Source organism: Bos grunniens, chromosome 27 (genome assembly GCF_055505025.1).
Source record: "Bos grunniens cultivar Pamir isolate PY7600 chromosome 27, Bosgru_T2T1.0, whole genome shotgun sequence".
NCBI lineage: Eukaryota > Metazoa > Chordata > Mammalia > Artiodactyla > Bovidae > Bos > Bos grunniens.
Window position 1 is genome coordinate 20,316,959 of NC_141191.1, and position 25,631 is coordinate 20,342,589.

General features: G+C 37.3%; 1 long non-coding RNA gene across 22 annotated transcripts in view; it reads right to left on the minus strand.

The window, feature by feature from the left end:
- LOC147343611 (uncharacterized) overlaps window positions 1-25,631 on the minus strand; it is a 729,471-nt gene that overhangs the window by 326,772 nt on the left and 377,068 nt on the right. For 18 of the 22 annotated variants that reach the window (XR_015156273.1, XR_015156274.1, XR_015156290.1 and 15 more), the window contains one exon: window positions 5,005-5,063. This is a non-coding gene — a long non-coding RNA (uncharacterized LOC147343611). Of the gene's footprint in view, window positions 1-816; window positions 1,862-5,004; window positions 5,064-22,900; window positions 23,068-25,631 lie in introns of those variants that run through there. The other 4 variants (XR_015156272.1, XR_015156276.1, XR_015156275.1 and 1 more) reach the window with 2 other exon arrangements.

Below are 25,631 nucleotides of genomic sequence, written 5' to 3' on the forward strand. Positions count from 1 at the left end.
GTTGAGAAAGAAGAGAGACCTCTTTGAGCTGATTAGGCCCCTGTGCCCTGATTCGATGTTGAGAAGCGATGCTATTGTTAGAGATCAGATTTGTCTCCTATTGGGAAAATAGCTATTGAGTCCACCTTGGAGCTACACAATAGCTGAGTCCAATTACATCTGCTGGGAGCCAGCTAGTTACATTCATGATGGCAATAATTGCAGAAAATTTTCAAATGGTTTTTAAAACAAAAATACAATTAAAAGTCCAAAGAGCTTGACAAATGTGTAACACTATGTATCCACACTGTATTATACAGTGTCGCTGCTCTAAAAATCCTCTATACTCTGCCTATTCATGTCTGCATGTGATGCTAACCTCTGGCAACCACTGAATTTGGTACTCTCTCTGTTGTTTTGCCTCTTCCAAAATGTATTATCCTTAGAATCATACAATATGTAGCTTTTCATGATTGTCTTCTTTCACTAAGTAATATCCATTTAAGTTTCTTCTGTATCTTTTCATGGCTTGATAGATCATTTCTATCTGAATAATATTCTGCTGTCATTAAACATTTGTCAAAACCAATAGAATGTACCACATCAAGAATGAACACTAATGACTGCAGGTGATAATGATGTGTTAATGTAGGTTCATCTTTTATAACAAATGTACCATGTGCTGCAGGAGGTTACATGTGTGTGGAGGCAGGAATCTGAGACCTCTCTGTATTTTCTACTCAATTTAGCTGTGAACCTAAAACCACTCTTAAAAATACATTGTTTTTAAGTATTTAAAAAAATTTTTTAATTGCAATGGGCTATATATTTTTCAAATCACTAGATAGAAAAGAGACAACATAAAGAGACAACACAATGTAGAAAACAATGAAAATATAACTGAAATATAGGAAATAAAAGAGACAAGAAAATGAAAGGCATGAAATATAAAAAGGGAGTCAAACATTAATTCTGACTAAACATCACAAAATGAAATTTGAGTTAAAGTATTATCACATTATTGATAGGAAACTATATTATATTAACTCTTTAATCCGTTGTATGTCAACTCGCAAATATCTATTTTTAAATTGAAATAAATTTTTAACAAGAATATTTTGGAACATGACAAATGATTCTAAATTCATCTAGCAAATGAATACATAATAAGAATAAATATTATGAAATAATACCATAGAATATCTAAAATTACTAAAACTTTTAGAAATTAAACAAATATGAAATGATAGAAGAATAAACATATACATGGAAGAAACTGGAAAACACAGAAATAGACCTATGTATAAGAATTTACTGGAAAAACAAGGTAACATTTCAGATCAGTAAAACCAGAATAACTGTTCACTCATGGTGTTGAATACTGATTGAAGAATACAAAATGAAAGTAAGATCATGATTTCACACTTTATCTGAAATTAACCCAATGTTAAATATAAAAAATGAAAGAAGAGAAAAAATTAGATGTATTTTTTCTCTTCTTGGAATAGATATCTTTTAAAATTATAGTATCAAGGAAAAACCATAAAGACTGTATAAAATGTGAAATAATTACACATTATATTACCGTATAAAACGGCAAAGACAAACAACTACCGAAAAATTTATATCAAATATGTTAAAGGTTCATTTCTTACGTCTAAGTTATATAAATTATGCTTTTATTATTAACTGCACTCTGTTAAAACATAGTCCTGCCTCTCCAGCACCATTGACCTGGGAGGGGGTGTAGGATCTGAGCCAAACGAGGCCCCTACTCTGGAACACTGACCAGCAGTCACAAAGGCTGTTGATGAAGTCATGACAATCAGGTCCTCTCATAAGGTATCTCAAACAGCAACTGCAACAAGGATCCAGTTCCTCTCTGGAAGAATTATGAAAGACTTGTTACAGGAACTGTAATTTGCTGTGTTTCCCAACACAGAGAGGGCTGATCTGGAAGAATGATGCTGATTGGCCAGGAGGAGCACTTACATGTGCACACACACACATGTGCACACACACACACACAATACTGGACACACCTGCAGTCCTAATTTTTAGAAATTAACCCAGTTTTCAGTGACCCTGGATGGTAAAATACTCTATTGGCATTGGACTAAGTAAAGAAAATACGTATAAATATATGTATATAACCGCAGATCCACAAGTAGCACTGCGAAGTCAAAACTCAGCTAATCAAATCCAGTCTTTCTCATTTTACTGAAAAGCATTCACCATAGTTAATGAAAGAGATTCTTAATCAGGTCAAAAAAACTTTTAAGGGATATGCCTCCTTCATGAAACTTCACTTAAGAAACTTCATTCCCATTGCAAAATATATCTTAAGATTTTTTTTTTTTATCAAGGACCCTTTTATTTATTTTTTTATGATGGTTAATTTATTTTATTGTTATTATTATTATTTTACTTTACAACATTGTATTGGTTTTGCCATACATCAACATGCATCTGCCATGGGTGTACATGTGTTCCCCATCCTGAACCCCCCTCCCACCTCCCTCCCCATACCATCCCTCTGGGTCATCCCAGTGCACCAGCCCCAAGCTTCCTGTATCCTGCATCGAACCTGGACTGGCGATTCGTTTCTTATATGATATTATACATGTTTTAACTCCATTCTCCCAAATCATCCCCCGCTCCCTCTCCCACAGAGTCCAAAAGACTGTTCTATATATCCGTGTCTCTTTTGTTGTCTCACATACAGGGTTATCATTACCATCTTTCTAAATTCCATATATATGTGTTAGTATACTGTATTGGTGTTTTTCTTTCTGGCTTACTTCACTCTGTATAATAGGCTCTAGTTTCATCCACCTCATTAGAACTGATTCAAATGTATTCTTTTTAATGGCTGAGTAATATACTTCATTGTGTATATGTACCAAAGCTTTCTTATCCATTCATCTGCTGATGGACATCTAGGTTGCTTCCATGTCCTGGCTATTATAAACAGTGCTGCGATGAAGATTTTTGATCTCTAACTTGTTATGTGGAGCTGTGAGTGTTACCTTTAAAGGAAACTGAGTTATTTTCCATATATTATTTCTAAAATCTTGGAGGAGGATGGGTGGTTAATCCTCATAATTTCTGATTAGGCTGTATAAATCAAATATTTCACTTTGAATTGAGATTTCCCTTCTGAAGCATGTATACTATCACTGTTAATAAAGACTTAAGATATTTATCTCATAAGATCTACATTATTTGCTTTGTAAAGAATTGAAATTTAGTTCTTATCATAAAGAAATATAAGGTTAATCCTTCTGACATACAGACATCTGAATGATTTACCAAAGCACTCTAAATTGCACTCAACAAATATCTACTTCTATATAAAGAATATTTATTTTAAATCATTGCAAATCCTGTGCTTTCAATACGTTTTGATAGTCATTAATATTTTTATCACATTTCCTCAAAGGTGAGCTAATTACTATTATTATTTTTAGTTAGGAAGTCTAAATGTATTCCCCATTTTTCGTGACTTTGAAACATAACTCTTGGGATATAATCTTGGCATGAAAAGCATAAAATGAATTGTCTGTCAAACCGTACTCATTTTTCCGTAATGAAAATTCTGTCTACAATGACATCCATCCTCTGTTACCTGATGGGCACGTCCAAGTCAAGCTTTTCTAACACTGTTAGGTGTTATTTATCTTGAACTTGGAATGCCTTCAGGCATCACAAACATTTTGCGTATGTGTGTGTGCTTTGTGACCTTTGAGGCAAGAGGCTATAAAACACGTCCGGACACTAAATTTGTGTAAGAACCTGGAGAGGTGGGTAAATGTGCTAGGCTTCTCAAGAACAGTGAAAGCATGACTGCGGTTTAGTGAGATGCCAGTAAGAGATACTCTAATCTAGCCATTACTTATTATCTCATTTTGAAAATACTGACAAGAGCCCAGAAGATGGGACATCCAGTCTATGTCTATGAAGACTGTACCACTAGACATTACAGGAGAAAAAGTTATGTGGTCATCTCCTAAATATATTTAAATATCCATGCCCTTGTTTCCCTACTTGAAACCCTTACAGGGTGATTGTATATGCTGATTCGAATCTTCCCATGAACAAAAATGAATGAATGAATAAAAAATGAATAAGAGAATAAATCGATAAGTAAATACCTCTATAAGATTAATAATGAACTTCGGTTCACATGTGCTACACATTTCTCTAAGCTGTGCTCACTTTTAGATTTGAATATTGTATTTATGATTTGGTATCAGCTTTGAACTCTACAATGCCATAGATTTTTCCAGCATCTGCTAGAACAATTGATTTTGCTGTCAGCATTATGAAGCTACCTGTGACATGTAAATATTTCATTCTCATTTGTACATAAACCAGATAGGAATCACTTGAACTACGTTTTTATCCACCTTAATTTAGATTTTTGTTTCTCATTGGTCTTTTTGAGCTATTTTATCAACCAGTTTGAATTTATAAATTTGTATTTACTCTGAAAGTTACTGATTTTCTATTCTACTACACCTATTGCTAGTCATCTTGATTCACTAGCTGCCTTATTCATCTCTGTTTGTAGCCTAATTAATGTAAGTTAGAGGGAAGAAGTGGTAGCCAACATGATTCCAGAATACAAATAGGTAACAGCATAATAAGTTTTAAAACCGCTCACAGAGTATATCTGAAGTTTGTAATAGATATGCACAGTTAAACCTCATTCTTCTTTTAAACAATACATTCTATAAATTGGGAGGAAAACTTAAAAATAACACTGTCAGGCATCAAGAATATATAATTAATATGTCAAAAATGCTCTTTGTGGTTGTATCTTTGCGAAACTTAAGGACATTCGGGTGGAAGAAGGAAATGTTTATAATCACAGTGACGGATGTAATCCTGAAAAATAGAGGCAGGATTTGTAGTGCTGGAATATTCTACTGTCGTATTTATATGGGAGTATGATTAAATGTGGTCTTCCCCCTCAAATTCACTGGGCAGTATTCAGTTCACCATCTTTGAGACAGTACTCACCCATTCTGACGAGAAGAGAAACTATCAACTTCATTCAGAGTCCTTTGTGAAGGAAGCTCCTGTAAGACAGAGACAATGGGTTATTTGCTTTTTATCTCTAGTGTCTAGGACGATATCCAGAACACAGCAGATATTCAATACAGATACCACATACAATGCTTGTTTCTTTCCAGCAAGCAATAGAAGTCCTAGAGTGCAGTTATTATGAGGGCGAGCCAGTGCCCAAATCAGCATTGGAATCTCCACACTATCTTCTAAACACTCATCACCGCGCTCTGACCCCCATCCTTGCTGATCGAAGCGTGGTCTACAGAAGATCTCCCGGTGGTTCATGGACACACTCAAGTTAGACACACGCCGCCTTACATCACATGCGACAGGCTCTCTATTACTCACACTCACCAAGGCAGAATGTGCTTACATACTTTGAGCATGTAAGATGTAAGTAAGTGGGCTCTGAAACCAGTGGGCCCAGGTTTGCACTTACCTTTCCTTCTTAAAAAGTATAGGACTTTGGGGCAACTTACTTTGCTAGGGTTTATCATATCTAAACTCGAGGTGGGAGTAATAATAGCACTGTCCACAAAATATTGTTTTAAGTTAACTATTAAATAAAATCCTACATGTGAAACCTGTGCCATACACAGTTGACCCTCTGAATCAGCAGGGTCCTCATTTTGTGGATTCAACCAACCACGGATGGAAAAATTTTTTTTTAATCCAGAAAATTCCTAAGCAAAATTTAGGTTTTCTGCATGCCAGCAACTGTCTGCACATCATTTACACTATAACTATTACATGGCACTTACATTGTATTAGGTATTATAAGTCATCTAGAGATGATTTAAAGCATATAGGAGGATTGCTTATAGATTATCTACAAGTACTATGCCATTTTATATACAGGACTTAAACATCCTTGAATTTTGGTATCTTCAGGGGATCCTGGAACCATCCCTTATAGATAGATACCCAGGTATAACTGTACTATTACACAATAAATATTAGTTATTGTAACTTTATGCTAATAAGATATCATGTATACACCATGATTTTTCTGTGATTATATAATGTTCCACAATCTCAATTTAAAATCAAGAAACTCTTGCCTCTAAGCTGTCAAATAGCATGATAAACAAGACCTATATGAGTGTAATTATATTATTGATTTAGGGGAGATAGGAGCTATAGCTGTTTTTTCCTCTTTCTTCCTATCGCATTCTTCTCTCTCATTCCCCACCCCCGCCTTTTTTGGTCACTTAATAAACTTGTGAAAAGGGGGAAGGGAAATGTTCTCTTTGCTCATACTTACTCCATTTCTTCCTTGAAATATCCCAAAGTTAGTATCCTTGGGGTTAAGGGCCTCCCTCATGGCAATGATTGTGTGGCTTAAGGACCTTGGACCTAAGTTGGATTTGAATTAACCCCTTCACTGTGCCAGGAGAGTACAATGGGTCAATGGCATTTTTCCCTGTAACTCTCAGAATTAGGGCTTTTGTAAGCATAGTAAATAGCTTAACAGAAGGGGCACACAACCCAGAGGTCTTGGAGTAAAACTCTTCGTTCTTCCAGCCCCATTTTTCCTACTGGGGGAACTCCTCTCTTTTCTTTTTCTGTGTTAGGCATCTACACACATATTCATGGTTTTCTGTTTTTTTATCTTATCATTCACAGTGAAGACGTTCTGGGTGGTTATAGGAAAAGAGGGAAGGGTCCTAAAGCCTCCCACTACCACTGGGGAATGTCAATCAATTTTCCTGGGACCAGGGCACCATCTCTGATTAGGGCATTTAGTCTATGACCCAGGTGGGGCATTCAAGCCCTTGGATGCTAAGCAGTCCACAGGCATGATGATAAGCCATAGTACTAAGGAAAGCCCAGGCACACCAGCTAGGGATCTTGCCTGGGAAGAGCAGATGAGCCTCAAATGCTCCTTCCCACCCCCTTATTTTCTTATCAGTGCTGGGGTCACTGGCCACCATGGCTGTGCCACTCAATACCCTCGGGTGTTAGGAGAGCACACAAAAGCAGCAAGGCATTCAGAGGCACAGGAGAAGGGCTTGGTCACTACCCTTTCCTTTAGTTTTACGAGGCAATGGGGAGCCTTTCTTAACTCTTGTCTTGGGGGCCTGCAACTGTGTTTTCCATGAGATTTTAGGAGATCAACGGGCCACCTTCCTGAATGATGGCTAGACGACTGCCCCACACGATCCATTTCCAATCACCAGCCAGACGCAATATGCTGGAATCTTTATCCTTGAGAACTCTAGTCTAACCACACGCAAGCAGGCCTCAAGCCCACCGGTTCAGACACTTAGTCTTCACTGCCCGAGCCCCTACTGACAGATCAGCCTCACATCTCACCCTGTACGGGCTTGTCCGGCCCCCTGTCTCAGACCTGGTGGTGGGAGTCCCAGAGGTCTCAACACCAACAGTACTTCGTGTCAACTAACAACAGTTCTCACCTTGGGGGCAAGATTTATTAGTTTACTGTAACAAAATACAGCATCTTCAAGGCATGTGCTTAACTTTCAGAAAATGCATTAGACCATTTGTAAATAATGTTTGACCTCCTCCACATTACCTTTTCAGAACTGAAAAATGTCTTCTTAATGGCTCTATCATTCTTTATTTTCTATGGAAGCATCAGACCTCAATTAAAGTAAGTGCTAAAAAGTTCTTAGGACAAGCTAGATCCTGAGGCTTGGCATGAGAACCTAGGCTCTGAATAAACGATAAGTTAAACTGTATATTTCATTATCACCTTACACTTGTCTTTTCATTCAACAAAAACTCCCTCACCTCTGGACATTCCATTTTGCTGACTTAAATAGAAAGAAAATTAGTTTTTTTGTTGTTATATTTCCACACACCCTTGAGATTGTTGTTACTTTACAAATTAAATATCAAGTTTTATATTTAAAACATCAGTTTACAACGCTGTTAATGTCCCATTTTCTATACTACCACCATTTATTAGATTGGGAAAACTCTATTATTTAAACTGTGAGACAACATTGAGATTTGGATGATTATGAAAAGGGACTCTGTCTGTAATAATGAGTCTTTAATAAAGTTAGAGAGCTACCGACACTGAATAAATGTTTACATATTTAACTGTACATATGATGTCCTGAGCATTTGTTTGAAATTCTTCCATTAAGTAGAAAACTCATAACATTGTCACAAGCCTTTTATATGTTTATGATAACAAGATGTATATATTTGGCTGGAATTCTGGATCTTGTAATCTTCTATTGACTCCTAAAAGCACCATCAATTTTCAATATAAATTCAGAATAGGGGCATCCTGGGGGAATTTATGTGGCATAGGAACCTTTATGATATCACAATGAACCATGCTGAAGAGACTGGAACAGTGAGGGGATCTTTTGTTTAGGTGCAAGTCTACACAGTCTTTTCTTGCCTCTTTAAATCAGCACTGTGCAAGAAAAATATAATGTGGATCACGTGAATTTAAATATTCTAATAGTTATAGTAAATGAAAAGCAATGCGTAAATTAATTTTAATGATATAGTGACCTTTGAACAACATGAGTTTGACCCAGCTGCATGGGTTCACTTATACAGGATTGTTTTCAGTAAATAATACAGTACTATGAGGTCTGCATTTGGTTCAATCTGTGAATATAGAACAGTGGATACAAACGATGAGCCAATACAGGGGGTGGACTGTAAGTTACATTTAGCAAAATGAGCTAAAATCGACTTAAGAAATGATACAAGCTTGAAAATAAGACAATCAGAAATAATAAGCTCAGGAAGAAAATGATTAGACAAAGGAAGATACAAAATGAGAACTGACAAATTGTAGGACATAATTAAGATAGAATCAAATTTTATAAAGACTAAATCTGAAAAAGCTCAAGACTGAATAACACCGTAGAAAATTCAGTAAGAAAAATGGGAGGAAAGGATAAAAAGGAAAAAATAAAGACAAGTATATCTGGAGTGCTAAATGGAACACAAAAAATATATTAAAAACTGCCCTGAAATTAGAAGGCTTGAATCCACATATCGAGATCCCAAGTAGTTGGAAAGTTTGACCCAGAATACTAATATAACAATTGGATTTTAAAGTTAAGAATATTTTTGTCATCCAGACCCTACCAAAATAAACAAATTCACATGATTTATGAAAGTGAAAAAATCCAATTGGCATCAGATTATTGATAACAACATTACATGTTACAAAAAGAATAGACAAACATTTTTTTCCTCAAGAAAATATGAACCCAGGATTTATTTTTTTATCTAGCCAAATTATCATTGATGTTTTGCCACTAAGAAGAACATGTAAGAACTGAGGGACATGGCATTCATTAGCCTATTCTAAAGAAACTACTTATCAATATGCCTCATAAACCATTAAATGATTAGAGATGTTTCAAGTATAAAAATCTGTGATGAGCACCAAATATATTTAATTATAGAACTCACACTTTAAAAAGGTACATAAAAGTGAAAAATAGTGGATTCCTATAAAACAATAAAAAATAACCAAACTCAAAAATGGGCAAAGGACTTAGATACCTCTTAAAGAAGTCACACGTAGGGCCAATAAGAACAGTAAAAGATGCTCAATAGTATTCATCAGTAGGGAAATACAAATCCAAAACACAAGATACACTTCCATAACCTCACACCTGATAAGATGACTCTAATAAAGCAAATGAACAGCAACAACAATGATAAAAAACACAGGATGACAAGTACTGGTGAGGGTGTGAAAACACTGGAGCCCTGGTAACGTTTACATTTTTAGTGGGAATGTAAAATGGTATAGCCCCTGTGGAACACAGTCTGATGATCACTCAGAAAGTTAAATTTAGAGTTACCATATGACCCAGCAATTCTACTCCTAGGTATACACCCAAAAAATCAAAAACAGAGACTCCAACACATGTCTGTCATTGTTCATTGAAGCATTACTCGTGAGGCAAAAAAGTGAGGAAAAACTGAAGGGTCCATCAGTGGATAAATGGGTCTTTTAAGATATGACATATGCATATAGTAGAATATTATTAAACCATAAAAATCAACAAGATTCTGATGCATGCTTCAAGGGATGGACCTTAAAAACATTATGCTAAGTGAAATAAACAAGGAATAAAGGAAAATTATTGTATGATTTCACTTAATATGAAATATCTAGAATAGGCAGATTCATAAAACAGAAAGCAGATTAGAGTTTATCGGGGGTTGGGGAGTAAAAGAAATGAGGAATTATTTTTTAATGGTTACAGAGTTTCTGTTTGGAATGATAAAAACATCTTTGGAAATAGCCATGATAGTTACACAACATGTCCGTGTACCTAATGTCATTGAATTGTATGATTAAAATGACACATTTAAAAAATATATTTTACCACAATTTTTTAAAAATAGTGGATAAGTATTATAAAATATATTATCAAAATAATAAATTAACAAAATACAGAATGGGGAGAGAAAAAGAACTAGAATAAGTTTATGATCACCTTATGGATGTTAGGTTGGCAGGACAATATTATATCTTGCATCTGAAAAATCAAGTACTAGGAGCTTCAGTACACTTAACAGTATAAAAACTTTGGTTGGCCCTTTCTTTTATTTCCCACCACTGTCTTCCTTGTCTTTTATGGCCAATTGCCTGGTAGTCATTCTTAAGAATGTATTCACAACAAGTACACTTTATGAGATGTTCCTGAGTATCTGAAAATATCTTTATCCTGTTAAACAGAATTAATTGTTTCCTAGCTTCAAAATTCTAGGCTGTCATGGATAGGATTTGCTCAGCTGTCAACTAACATGTATTTTGCTTTGCTGCTGCTGCTAAGTCACTTAAGTCATGTCCAACTCTGTGCGACCCCATAGACGGCAGCCCACCAGGCTCCCCCGTCCCTGGGATTCTCCAGGCAAGAACACTGGAGTGGGTTGCCATTTCCTTCTCCAATGCATGAAAGTGAAAAGTGAAAGTGAAGCCACTCAGCCATGTCCGACTCTTAGCAACCCCATGGACTACAGCCTACCAGGCTCCTCCGTCCATGGGATTTTCTAGGCAAGAGTACTGGAGTGGGTTACCATCTTTATGCCCACTGAATTCTCATTTATTTGTAAATGGATTGTCATTTTTGTTTTGCTTTTCCTCTCCTCTCTGGAAACATTTAGAATCTTCTATTTAAGACTGATGTATACCTGTGGCGGATTCATTTTGATATTTGGCAAAACTAATACAATTATGTAAAGTTTAAAAATAAAATAAAATTAGAAAAAAAAAAAAAAGACTGATACATGTGTTCAATCTTATTCACTTGTTCTTGCCCTTTCATTGTGAAGTCTCAGTTGTCTCTTTGAACACTGCGAATTTCTGTTTTCTTCTTTTTCTTTCTCTTTTTATCTTTTATTATTTCCTTCCCCCTGATTTTCTCTGTCATTTTTTTTTTGCTAAAATTTCTATGAATTAAACATTGAATCTCCTGAATGGTCACCTTAATTCTTTTCTTTTCCTTCCCTTTCCCCCCTGCCTTTTATCTCTATGGGCTGGAGACATTCTTGGACTGAAATTCACAACTCTTTTGTTATATTTTTTGGAAATTATATTTTTAATCTCCAAGAGCCTTTAACTTTCTGTTGTTTACATGTTTGCACAAAAAATAACATTTTATAAGTATAAAATATTTTTAAAATTTTTCTGAGGACACTACACTGAGAGATTTTTATTTTGTTGAAGCTGTATTCTGCACATTACTTCTGTTTATGTGAATATGGCTCATCAATGAGTAAGTGCTACTTTAGGGCAATCTAGTATTGTATTGCCTTCCTTCCCCCAACTCCCATCACTAAAGTGGTAAAGTGTTACCCTGAAAAGCAATAAAACTGATGAGCTTTATTTATTTAAAGTAGTTTTTCTGAACCTCACTTCCACATATTCAGATTCATGTGGTTTAAGCCTTCAGCTCAAAGTCTAATTTTTAAAATAATCTTCAAGGGATTCTTCAACTCAGCCAGATTTGATAACTCAAGGTTTAACCCCACCCTGAGATCATAGCATCTCACCCTGAAGAATACAGGGCTGGGCCACCCTTCTGGAGGATGCTTTTGCTGTGAATAAATAGATAAGGCACTGAAAACTGTTTGCTTACCCAGCATGTCCTCTGGTCAATTTCATGCGTGTCTCCTTTTAGATGATGGCTCTTAATTATTCTTTTGAGTCCATATTTAGAAACTCCCTTCTCATCCGTTAATATGATAATACTAGTTTCATACAACACTGAGAAGCTAAGCAAATTCCAAGGTTAGGTCAACAGAAAAGGAAGATAATTTAGGCTAGCTATTGGCCTAGGCACAAAGACTTCTTATAGCTCAACAGCACTCATTAGAACCCATGAGGGCTATGGATCTACAGAGGTTGGTTATCACAGTATAAGTGTTAATAAAGACCATGCATTTACTTCTTTACATAAAATAGTGCTGTCCACACCCATCCATCCTTAAACTGTTGTCATGATTTATTTTTCTTGATAACATTTAGTCATTTTACAAAGCAGATAATTATTTTTACTGTCTCCTCCCCAACTAGGATATAAACTCTATCTCCTCCCCAACTAGAATTTAAGCAGTATTCAACTTGCAGTTCTGTTTCTTTTCTACTATTTCCCTATGATAGGCATCTAATAAATACATACGGAAAGAATAAATTTACCTTCATATCTCATTTATGTTAATGTCTCCTGGAGTCCTAACTAGGAATGATAGGTAGGAATGAGAGTGGCTATTGACCATGACCACAAAAATTGACTTGGCAGAAGATATACAGATTCTGATCCTAGCCATAAGCATAATATCCAATAATATGAATACCAAGATAAAAATCAACTGTTAAGGACTCGATTCAGTAAGTTTCTTTGAGATTTTTTCACCTACTGCAATATCCATTATGAACATACAAATCAACTAGCTTATTAACTTCTTAAAGAACTAATGTATACATATACATATGATTTTAACTTTGTGATTAAATGGCAATCCACTCCAGCACTCTTGCCTGGAAAATCCAATGGATGGAGGAGCCTGATAGGCTAAAGTCCATGGGGTTGCAAAGAGTCGGACACGACTGAGCGACTTCACTTCACTTTACTTAACTTTTACATTCATACTAAAGCTAGAACCCGTTTGTCTAGAAAGAATCTCAAAAGTGGCTCTATTTTCATTTTTTATGGCTGAATTCTTAAGTTCATTTTGATAGTCACATAAAATAATGGATATTTAGTATGAAGGAACTCACTGCAGAAGTACTGTGGTAGTCTAATGAGATAAGATTGGGAGAAATTAGTGTTTGACAGTGTAAGTTCATTATTGCTGACAACACTGGCAGCTTAATTTACTATGTACTCTCTCACTGAAAATAGTACTTGAAGCCAGGTAAATAGCTGAAAAAGTAAAACTGCTGTGTAATTTAAAAAACCATATATCATAGGGCTTTTTTTTTTTTTTTTTTACTAAAAAATGTGGGGGGAGATTAAATTATTGGCCTGTTCCATTGTGGGTACAAAAAGTAGACTCTAATTCATAAACGTTTCATATAGAACAAGGTAAATGCGTATAGCTTGAATCTCTACAGCCACAGTCAGCCGTGTTCTAAACTAATGGACAGGTATTAGGTAGTCCTTTTTTGTGGTCCCTCCTTTCTTTCCTTTAATTTCAGACACTTAAAATCCCTCTCTAGCAATCTCAGTGTTTCCTGTCCTAGATAGCTCAAGGTCTACCCTCTCTCAATGTCCCAGTCAAGAGAAAAAGAATCATTGTAGGAAAGTGACATATAACCCCTGAGTGTGAAACCTGGACTCTGAGGAGACAAAATTTGAAACAGAACTCATGAGGTACAGATTACAGAATGCACTTCATAAAGGCACAGCCTCTACAGTAGCAATTTCACATAGCCAGAAGACTAAACTGGATTCACACAACCAGAAGACTAAAACCAAAATGGATTTAAAAAAAAAAAAAAAAAAAGCAAAACAGAAAACAAGTGTGTCTGCTGAGGTTATGAGCTTCTCAAGAGACACTGGTAGTTAAGAAGCCTCTAAAGTCAAGACTCTGCTACTGGGCATATAATCTGTTAAATTCTCTCTTCAAAATATAAACTACCATCCAAATATCTGTGACCATCTCCACTGTTACATCTCTTGGTCTGAGAAACTACCACTCTCATTTGGCTTTCTGAAGCCAAATAAGTAAATACACTGTCATTTATAGTTTAACAAAGAGTTCTTTAAATTAAATTAAAAGTGGAAGAGTTTCATGCTCCCACAAGCAAGGAGTGAAATCAGCACAAAGTCAGGGCAGATACCCCTCATGAGTGCAGTTTTAGAGGAGTGAGGTTTCTGGGAGTATTCTGAATGTCTGAGGTCAGCCATCAGCACAGTAATTTCTCTGTTTTGTGAACTATATTAGAAAAGTATTAAGCTTCTCCTCCATCTAGCAGGCAATCTCCAGCATGATCTCACAACACTGCCATCCAGTTTATTCATCACGGCCCCTCAATCAGAACCTGTCCATCACAGTTCTCCATGTACCTGTACCTGCCACTCCTGCTTCTTTTAGATCAGATTCTTTTGAAAAACGTTTATCTCCTTCGGCTGACACATCATAAGCATGACTTTCATCTCAATACGTATTACTGTTACCTAATATATCATGTTCCTTTCCTTTAATTTAATTTCCATTAAATTCCTAAAATTTAATGCTTTCTCAATGTTCTGAGACGAAATTCTTTACATCATCCTCCAGAAAATTACTAGGCACTGCCCTAACAATTGTTCTCCCTTTGTAAAGCAGGCGTAAGATTTTACAAAGTGAATTCTTCACAACAGAAAGCATCTCTAACTCTGGCCATAAGTTGATCATTTTATAAAAATCAAAATTCATGTCAGATAGCTAAAGGTTGCTATTTGTCATCTTCTAAATAGGTAATTGCTTAACCCCAATCTATGCTTTATCATTTCACTGCCAAGACTTAAACTTGTTTTTCTAAATTCTTTAGTTCTTATTTAAAAACATCCAAGTCGTGGAGAAAAACAAAGGAGGAAAGCCAACATGATGTAAATGCATTAAAATGGAAAAAAGTAAAATATTTTTAGCATTTGCTAAATAACTACAACACTATTATGAAATATTAATACAGTTGTGCAGATGTAACATTTTACAGTCTTAAAAACCTTTTAGAGATGGGCATGCTACTTAAACTAAATCATGGTGAAACTATCAAACAGGAAGAAACTAGTTCTGGTACGTAGGAAGTGATGCCAATCGTTCAGCCACTTGCTTCAAATAATAAGGAAGCAAAGATCATCGTTTATCAAAGCAGTCTCTTAAATACATGCTTAGACTCCATTGTTAAAGAGCAAACGATGAAACGGCAGAGGTTTAACTCTGAACTCAGAGTTCACCTCAACTCCCAAAGGTCTTTCAATTTTCAAGTTTGGTCTCTCAAACACATGGCTTATTTTGCTTTATTCAGAATTCGGCAAGCTATTACAATGTTTAAAGATTTTGTTCTGCTTTATTAAATTGAATATATCAGATTAATTAGCTTGATAATACATTTTACAGACTCATAAATTCTGGATAGGATCAAAGACATTTGTCTATGCTACCAAAATGTGTATCTTTCCTAAACACATGCTGCATCTCGACAGTTACGTATGGTGGGAATGAGGAGAAAGGACCCATGGGTGACCTTAAAAGGCTACTCAGAATCACTTACACTATTTAATTTCTGAGCAAGGTAGGCATCCCATGCTTCATGAGTCCCTCAATGTTTTACTGGTGATGGATATTCCTTTCTTTGCCTGCTATACACTGTGAACTTTGAATGTACACAGGAACTGGAATTCTTTTGCTACCAAACATATTGGAAACCTACAGACACGATTAGACTTGGTGGTTTTGTGTGTTTTATCAGCCAGTGACATCCTGACATGTGAGAATGTTCTGCCAACAAAAGTCAAAATTTCCTAACATTAGGTTTTTCTCAGACAAATCACATGTACTAAATGTCATTTAATCTATACAATGATTTGAATGCAATCCAGACCCAAGGCAGGGAAAAAACATTCCTCCACCAACACACTTATTACAGCAGGATGTCTGGTTCTGAGCAAAACACTAAGTCAGGATTTGCAAACTATTAAAAGTTAAACAAAATAGTTTGATATCTACAAAAAGGGATACGTCCTTTTGTCTTTTCAGTACTATCTCATTTGATGAAGTATCAAACTCCCCACTGGGAAAAACAGACAAAAGCTAGAAAACAGTACCTCTCTTTTAATGTTCATTTTTATCTGTGAATCACAAAAGTAACATAGCAATAAGTAAATGAGTTGAATGATGTATGCAGAGAACAGAGCATTCCACCAAATTGCTTCTTTTAGAGATAAAAACTCTAAGACAAGTGTGTCCAAGGGGAGATTAAAGCAAGTCAGAAGAGTTCTTGTGAGACAAATAAGCATTACACTTACCAGGGAAGGGCTTTTTATCAAGCCTAGTTTTATAGGTCAAGTATAATCAAGCACATATAAACCCAAAATGCAACTCACAATTTTTCTGTTAACACCGAGTTAATCTTTAAAAAATCACATCCCCAAAACAAATTCTTTAAAAGCCATACTCTGTGGACAATTGCCTAAAAGAACAAGGACCCAGTCCTGACAAATTGGGTCTAATAAAGGAGAATGAAGGCATGATTGGATTCTTTATTTATGAGATATGGCGGAGCAGCTGCATGGAGTATACCATCTCCTAAATGGGTTCCGCCTCCAGCAGTTGTCTACAGCAGATGGAAAAGAGACAAGCTCCACTTAATATGTCACAGCATCAGCATGGTCATAAAAGAGTCCCCAGCAATTCTCTTTTGAACAGAAGCCACCTGTTTACTATAAACCTACCTCTTATTTCCCAAACCACAATTTTAATTTGCAACCTGCGCCTGAAAGGATCATACCTTGCAGTTCAAAGCCACCAGGTTGCCAATCACAAGTGTTTGAAGAGTCCACATCTCTGGTAGAATTTGAACAGTTTAAAATTTTAATGTGTTCAAATCTTGCTTCTATAGGATCTAATCTGTCTTCTCCTAGAAAGGGTTTTCATTGTAATTACAATTTCAGTTGGCATTTTATTTGGCTTTTGCTTTATTCTAGAACTAAGTTTATTAGACTCATTACCTTTTTGGTTATTAGAAACAGATCCATTATATCTTCTACTTTATCTCAGTAGCAGAGATCAAGGCTGAAAAACTAGAAGATTTGTCTCTAGCCTGTGACTATTGTCTCAGAAAGAATGAGTGTTTCATCAGGCATCTGGGACCCTTTCCTGTTCATTACAGGAAATCATCAGTGTCTCCAGTTGTCTATGATGGTTTAGCACTGATCATATGTCTCATAGGAGGGAAAGAAAACAATTGCTTAAAAAACTGGAGCTAGTGTATAAATCTAAAATCAAAGGTAACAGACATCATGAGAGCATCAGTTCATATTACAGGGCTATAAATCTATTATAGTAGACACAATCCCTCTCTGAACTAAGACATTTAGCACAGGAATGGAGCAGAAAAAAAAATCTTCTTTGGATGATGAATTCTACAAGAAATTTATGGTATGGCTCAGTTTTTCTATTACAATTTTGTTAAGAACCTGGGATTAAACTTGGATCCCTTCAGGATCTAATGTACAAATGATTTTTCTTGCCCTTTTTTCATTTTGCTACAAATTTACCCATCAAATTAATAACATTAAATCTGGAGCATGTAACGGATTCTTCATAGAGCAATATTTATTTTTAAAAAAAGATAGGAAGCTTCATCAGCAGTATTGGAGCATAACATAGATTAACTGGACATTTGTCTAGCTGCCTATTTTTCTTAGGGAAACAAAAGCACAAACTTAGAAGGCAACTTATGTTGTGTTCCTGTACCACGTTGTTCTGTCTGCCTGTGCCAGACGGTTGGGAAGTTTCCTTAGGCACAGATACTTAGATCTGCTCTTTGGTTTTGTTTTAAATTAAATTGTATAACTATGTTATATTTATTTTTCTTTCATAGACCCAAGTTTCCTGATTTAACCTGAGGAAAAAAGCCAGAGAAATCACTGAGGTTGTTAAGAGGACAACTGATTGCTTGGTGTATAAGGCAGTACTGCTCTGGGTGCTCAGACAGTTATTACTTCGTTCTTTTATACATTATCAAGCCTCACTCCATCCTTTCACACTGATGTCACCTGTCGTTACAAATAAACTACAAATGATGTATTTTAGAAGACAAAAATGGATCAGGTTTAATAGTAAATTACTACAAAGATAATGAAGGACAGGGAGGTCTGGCATGCTGCAGTCCATGGGGTTGCAAAGAGTCGCACACAATTTAGCAACTGAACACCACCACCACAAAGACCACACATTTGATGCCCGATACCGTTTTCTTGCCTAGGCGCCCTCCCAAACTCCTACTACCAATACCCTGAGGTGCCAGTGTAGGCAGGCATGACACGCAGCAGACTGCATTTTGATCTCCAGGATCCAGCAACTTTCTGTTTGACCATCTTTTCATCTTCGCAGCTGAGCAACTCCTAACGGGGAACCACAGCCATCATTTTGCACAAATGGGCTTGTGGTAACTCGCTTGTCATCCTTTCACAGCAAGCCCTGTAGTGCTGACTTCCAGTTTACAAGAAACAGAAGGATCTCATCAGACATATATTCAGGAAAAAGTGGTGAAAAATAAAACATTCCTGACATTTTGCACTTGACCAAATAATGCTAAAGTATTTCTGAATATTATATCACACAGATTCAAAGAACAGAAGCATAAACCTATTTCCCTTGTAGGAAATAGGCAATCTCTGCCTTGTAGAAAAACATAAAAATGACATTTCTGTTTTTAAAAATTTAATACCATAACATAGGTACGGTAATCAGAAAGATCTAATATATGTATAACAAGAGCTCCTCATGTGTCGTAACATTTCTAAAGAATCTTTCTTCAAAAGGAAGACTTGCTCTCGTGACTGAACAAGCACGTGTTTGCTAATACATCTCTCTGGATAACTTCTGATAACAGGAGTGGGATAATTTGTATTTCTCAAATATAAAAATGACATTCTTCTTATTATAACATTTTATTGTCAGATATTTCCAAGATGGTTTACAAGTCATTGTCACATCCTCCTTGTATTTGTCACTATTAACATTCCAATCTTAACAGCTGAGAAAGCAGAAAATAAAAATATAACACAGGATTGGGAGAAGGCAATGGCACCCCACTCCAGTACTGTTGCCTGGAAAATCCCATGGATGGAGGAGCCTGGTAGGCTGCAGTCCATGGGGTTGCTAAGAGTCAGACACGACTGAGCGACTTCACTTTCACTTTCCACTTTCATGCATTGGAGAAGGAAATGACAACCCACTCGAGAATTCTTGCCTGGAGAATCCCATGGATGGAGAAGCCTGGTGGGCTGCAGTCCATGGGATCGCACAGAGTCGGACACGACTGAAGCGACTTAGCAGCAGCAGCAACACAGGATTACTCTTGAATAAATGCACTTCTTTTAATTTAAAAGTTTTGAATAAGAAATTAGTACATGTTTCAGATTTCTGTTTTTTGTCTCTAATATAATGCTGTTACAAGTTTATGGTAGTGTAAAATTTGCCTTAAAGTTTCAAAGAAATATATTTTTAAACTTGGGTAATTTACAGAAAAGATTTATTTTATACTTTACACATTTGTATGATTCAAAATGAACATATTTTCACTTGTTTATTCAAGCCCTTTTTGTTTTGAAGAAATTAAATAAGTTTAAAGTACTTTTAGCACCCACATTCATGCAGTGCTCATCTGAGAACTTAAATTTTATATAATTCAGTATAGGTGGTTTTATATTGCATACTTTGTAGAATTAGAGAAGATGGTGAACATTGCCTCAATAGGCAGACTTCTATACTGCTAGCAACTAAATAGAAAACTAGATTATAAAGGTTCTTACTCTATTCTAAAACTGCATATTAATATATGCATTAACTTTTGACATCAAAAATTTTAAAAACAGAAAATATCATAGAGCAAAATAAAAACTCATTTTCCCTGACTTCCTCTCATTTAAAGGTCAACAAACTCATAAAGTAGGTATTGTCATCTCATTTTACAGATGAGGAAACTGAGACACAGATTAGTTCCATAACTTGCCTGGGAGTATCACTGCTTGAGTGGCAGACTCAAACCAGAGCTCTGAGGCCCTGAAATCCACACAATTATGATTGCCAAATTTTTAACGTGCATAAAAGACACCTGCATCTGGCCAAGATGAAGCAAAACATTCCAGATTTATTCTCCCTCCTGAATCAATTAGAAAGATGGACAAAATAAATAAAACAACATTTTTCAAGACACTGGACATTACGCAATTGAAGGACAGTGATCCCTGAGAGATGAAAAACAAGACAAGCCCTGCACTTGTCCTGGCTTGGAGGGTGTTTCTAGACTGAAATGTAGGTAAGGGAGTTATTAGCGAAGATCAGCAATGTCACACAGCTGGGGAGACCTAACTGGAAGACTGGAAAGGCAAAGACTGCTCGACTTTACAGGACAAATAATTGGAAAGGAGAGAAATGCACAGACAGAACTCTAGAGAACTTCGTTAAGTGTGCCTTATACACGTAGCCACTTCCTGATGCAGGAAATGCTGGGCTGGATGAATTACAAGCTGGATACAAGATTGTCAGGAGAAATATCAACAACCTCAGATATGCAGATGACCACCTTAATGGCAGAAAGTGAAGAGGAACTAAAGAGCCTCTTGATGACAATTAAAGAGGAGAATGAAAGAGCTGGCATACAACTCAACATTCAAAAAACTAAGATCATGGAATCACTTCATGGCAAATACATGAGGGAAACGATGTAAACAGTGACAGACTTTATTTTCTTGGGCTGTAAAAACACTGCAGATGGTGACTGCAGCCATGATATTAAAAGATGCTTGCTCCTTGGAAGAAAAGCTATGACAAACCTAGACAGCATATTAAAAAGCAGAGGCATCACTTTGCCAACAAAGGTCTGTAGAGTCAAAGCTATGGTTTTTCCAGTAGTCACGTATGGTTGTAAGAGTTGGATTATAAAGAAGTCTGAGTGCCAAAGAATTGATAATTTCGAATTACGGTGCTGGATAAGACTCTTGAGAGTCCCTTTGACATAAAAGAGATCAAACCAGTCAATTCTAAAGGAAATCAACCCTGAATTTTTATTAGAAAGACACATGCTGAAGCTCCAATACTTTGGCCTGATGCAAAGAACTGACTCACTGTAAAAGACCCCAATGCTGGGAAAGATTGAGAGCAGGAGGAGAAGGGGGCAACAGAGGATTAGATGGTTGGATGGCATCACCGACTCAAGGGACATGAATTTGAGCAAACTCTGGGAGATAGTGAAGGACAGGGAAGCCTAGCATGCTGCAGTCCATGTGGTTGCAACGAGTCAAACATGATTGAGCAACTGAACAACAGCAAGGCTGGAAAGTTTTGTAATTCACTGCTGCTGCTGCTAAGTCCCTTCAGTCGTGTCCGACTCTGTGCGACCCCATGGACTGCAGCCTACCAGGCTTCTCCGTCCCTGGGATTCTCCAGGCAAGAACACTGGAGTGGGTTGCCATTTCCTTCTCCAATGCATGAAAGTGGAAAGTGAAAGTGAAATCGCTCAGTCGTGTCTGACTCTTAGCAACCCCATGGACTGCAGCCTACCAGGCTCCTCCATCCATGGGATTTTCCAGGCAACAGTACTGGAGTGGGGTGCCATTGCATTCTCCCTGTAATTCACTGGGCATTGAGTAATATATTCAGAAGGGTCTTGTTTTGGTAATGGGAAAAAATAGCCCTAGACTAGATGCTAACAAAGCTGAAAAGCAATACAAAACAGGATCCTATTCTTTCTGTGTAAGTGAACTATCTCAGAACAAAGCTAAATTTATCCAGCACACAATAAATGTAAAATTCATAATGTCTGGTAGTCAAGCAAAATTATGAGGCATTAAATAAACAAAAATATACACAGTGAAGACAAAATAAATTGTTCTAAATTGAGTCATAACTGGAATAAGCAAACTAGTAGAAACAGATAGGAAAGCTAATCCACACAGCTAACATCGTATTTAATGGTGAAACATGAATGCTTTTCCACAAAAATCAGGAATTAAATAAAGGTGTCCACTCTAACCTTTTCTACTCTAGTTTATACACAATCCTAGAGATTCCTGCCATGATAATGAAGCAAGAAAAAGAAGGAAAAGGTGTCTAGACTGGAGAGGAAAAAAAAAATGTATCTGCCTGTGTGTGTGTGTTGGTGTGTGTGTGTTAGTTGCTCAGTCATGTCTCTTTGCGACCCCATGAACTGTAGCCTGCCAGGCTTCTCTGTCCATGGAATTCTCCAGGCAGGAACACTGGAGGGGGTTGCCATCATAGAGAAGGAAGCGAGGAGCGGGTCACAGCTGATTTGTTCATGCCAATAATGCTACATGTCTTCACTGTCAAAATCCATCCTGTAGATTATACCAAGGCATCAGGGGCACCTCAGCCTCATTTCTACCGCCTTTGTTGGGTCTAGGAAGCGGCACAGGCTGAAGAAGCAGACGCACTGCCAGCCGCCTGAGTGGCTAAATGGGATACACCATCTCTGCTGAGGGTGTGATGCTGTGCGGTCCCGCCAGCCAGAAGCTATGCTTCTCGTCCCCTGTCCTAGGGACAATGAGCAGCCTGAGAAGCGTCCCACGAACGTTAGACAGATTTTTGACAGTAAAGATAAGCAAAATATTTGCCTCTCTGCTGTTGTCCCAGCCACTTCCCAGGTTTGACTCACTAATTTGCTCCTTGGGGCGTGCTGGACTTTGGAGACAGTGAGGGGTGGTTGGACGGCACCTGAGGAGAAATGGCTTCTTCCAGCAGAGCTGCTTCCTCCCGCCAGGCTGCCATAGGATTTGCAGTCAAGTCAAGAATAGTCTCATCAAATGGAGGAAGAGAGACTTTCTGCTGACAAGGGAGGCAAGGCTGGGCTTAGGAACTGTGGTTATTCTGATTCATTTGCATCAGCCCTGATGTTTCCATCCTAGTCATCAGCTCCTCGATCTTTATCAACCATCAACTGGCTCTGATTCTTTTGTTGTTGTTGTTACACACCTCCTTCTGTGCAAACAATATTAAGGAAGGGTCACTGGAACCCTGTGATTTTGTCACTATTCCTTACATTGAGATTTCAAAGTTTTAACATTGCTAATTTATTCCCAGTTAGACATTGCCAACACTCTCCGTATTCCTGGCATTCTTTACTAATAATACATTTTTTTTAAAGAGACTTGTATATTTATTGCCATTTTATCCATGATAATCAATAACTAGAACAGTCAAAATATATATCAATGAGAGAAAAGATAATGTAATTGTGGTATGAACATACAATGAAATACCACTCAGCAATGAAAAACAAATTACAAACGTGACCAAAATATGAATAAATATTTTAAATTATTGATTTAGAGGGTGATAATGTTGAATGCTGTCAACCTGCTCGTTTTTATTCCCTGTGCACACATTGGGATCCCAATTTGCCACTGCATGTTTCAGCCTACCAGAGTCCCATCCTATGGTCTGATAACCAAGTTCCACTTCCCAGTGTCTTCGGGGTCTATTACTATACTATGTGGGGTTCATTGATGAAAGCAACAGAACAGATTCTTGGTTTTACTTAGAAAGTAAATATAAGAATTCACATTAGTACACATGATCCCTAATACTTTGGCCACCTGATGTGAAGAACTGACTCAATGGAAAAGACCCTCATGCTGGGAAAGGTTGAAGGCAGGAGGAGAGTGGGATGACAGAGGATAAGATGGTTGGATGGCATCACCAACTCAATGGACATGAGTTTGAGCAAGCTCCAGGAGTTGGTGATGGACAGGCAAGCCTGGCGTGCTGCAGTCCATGGGGTCACAAAGAGTTGGACATGACTGACTGAACTGAACTGATCCCCAGGAGGATACAAGAACCAGTTGAAAGCTATCCAGGGAGAGACAATTCCTGAACTGTCCCACTGGCCTAGCTACAGATGGATCCCTAGTCCTTGGGTCATTGGCATGGCCCTTCTGGGACATCTGCCTCCACTGTCTCTGAAAACTTTCTCTCTCCCTTGTCCTCTGGCAAGCAGAGTGTCTCCTGGTCTTTCCCCTCTTCTGAATTCATGTCTCATGTTAGTGTAAATACCAGCTGGAAATTAAGTCCTATTTTAGCATCTTGAATGTGAGGAAGGTTGGGGAATTTGGTTCTTTGGTTCTTTAGAGAGCGACCATGAGGTATTAAAAAATGAGAATGCTGCAAATATAACAAAGCAATTCAAAGGTGGAAAGCCACACATATGACCTCTTGCTCTAATCTATTTAACTAACTAACCTGCTTCTTCTACTTGATTTATCATGTTTATACTGTCTTTAGAAAAGGCGAGTCTGCAGGGGTAGGCAGGCTTCTGATTAGTTGCCATTATTCAGAATGTGGAGCACAGGAGTATGCTGTTCTCCAGAACAAGGGCTTTGTTTCTGTCAATCTCTTGTTAAATTCCTCAGCCCTGTTGTCTTCACTCACTGTGCTCAGCGTCTCTCACTATTTCCAAAACTTGTTATAGGAACTCTCTCTAGACAAGCATTTCTCCAGAGCCCCAGAGTAGCTCTGGTTTTCAGCCCACGGTCCAGCCCTGCTTCCTGCAGGTCCAATGTGAAGGGCTGGAATGGAGGAAAGGGAAGGTCTCACCAATCAGGTGATCTGAATGCCCTTCTTTAACCCAGTGACCTGACTGTCCATTTTCCCCTCCAGGTCTTTACAGTTTCATCCAGATTTAACAATTTTATGAATATGTGCTTTTACTCATATAAAACATAGTGTTCTCGTGAATTTCTTTTTTTTTTTTTCAAAGCTTTTTCATTTTCTCTTACCAATCTTATTCCCAGTGCTTTCCATCTTCCAGAAATATTGTACAATGTATCCATTGAAGGCACCCTTTCTTGCATTAGCTCTACAAGTTACATGTTATTACCCACATTTTAAATAAAAGAAAACTGAGGTTTAGAAAATTGAGGCAGTTTGCTGATAAGAAATGAATGTCAAGTTTTTAACTCAATTCTGTTTAACTCCAGATCCTAAGATTTTAACTACCGTGGAAGATATATTCCATTTTATAATACCATGTTGCTCTTAACAAATCATTATTTTCCCTGCCATCTCTATTCCATTCTGCTGCGGCTAAGTCACTTTCAGTCGTGTCCGACTCTGTGCGACCCCGTAGACAGCAGCCCACCAGGCTCCCCCGTCCCTGGGATTCTCCAGGCAAGAACCCTGGAATGGGTTGCCATTTCCTTCTCCAATGCATGAAAGTGAAAAGTGAAAGTGAAGTTGCTCAGTTGTGTCCGACTCTGTGCGACCCCATGGACTGCAGCCCACCAGGCTCCTCCATCCATGGGATTTTCCAGGCAAGAGTACTGGAGTGGGGTGCCGTTGCCTTCTCCACTATTCCATTCTAAAGATATCTATTTATTTGAAATTGTGAG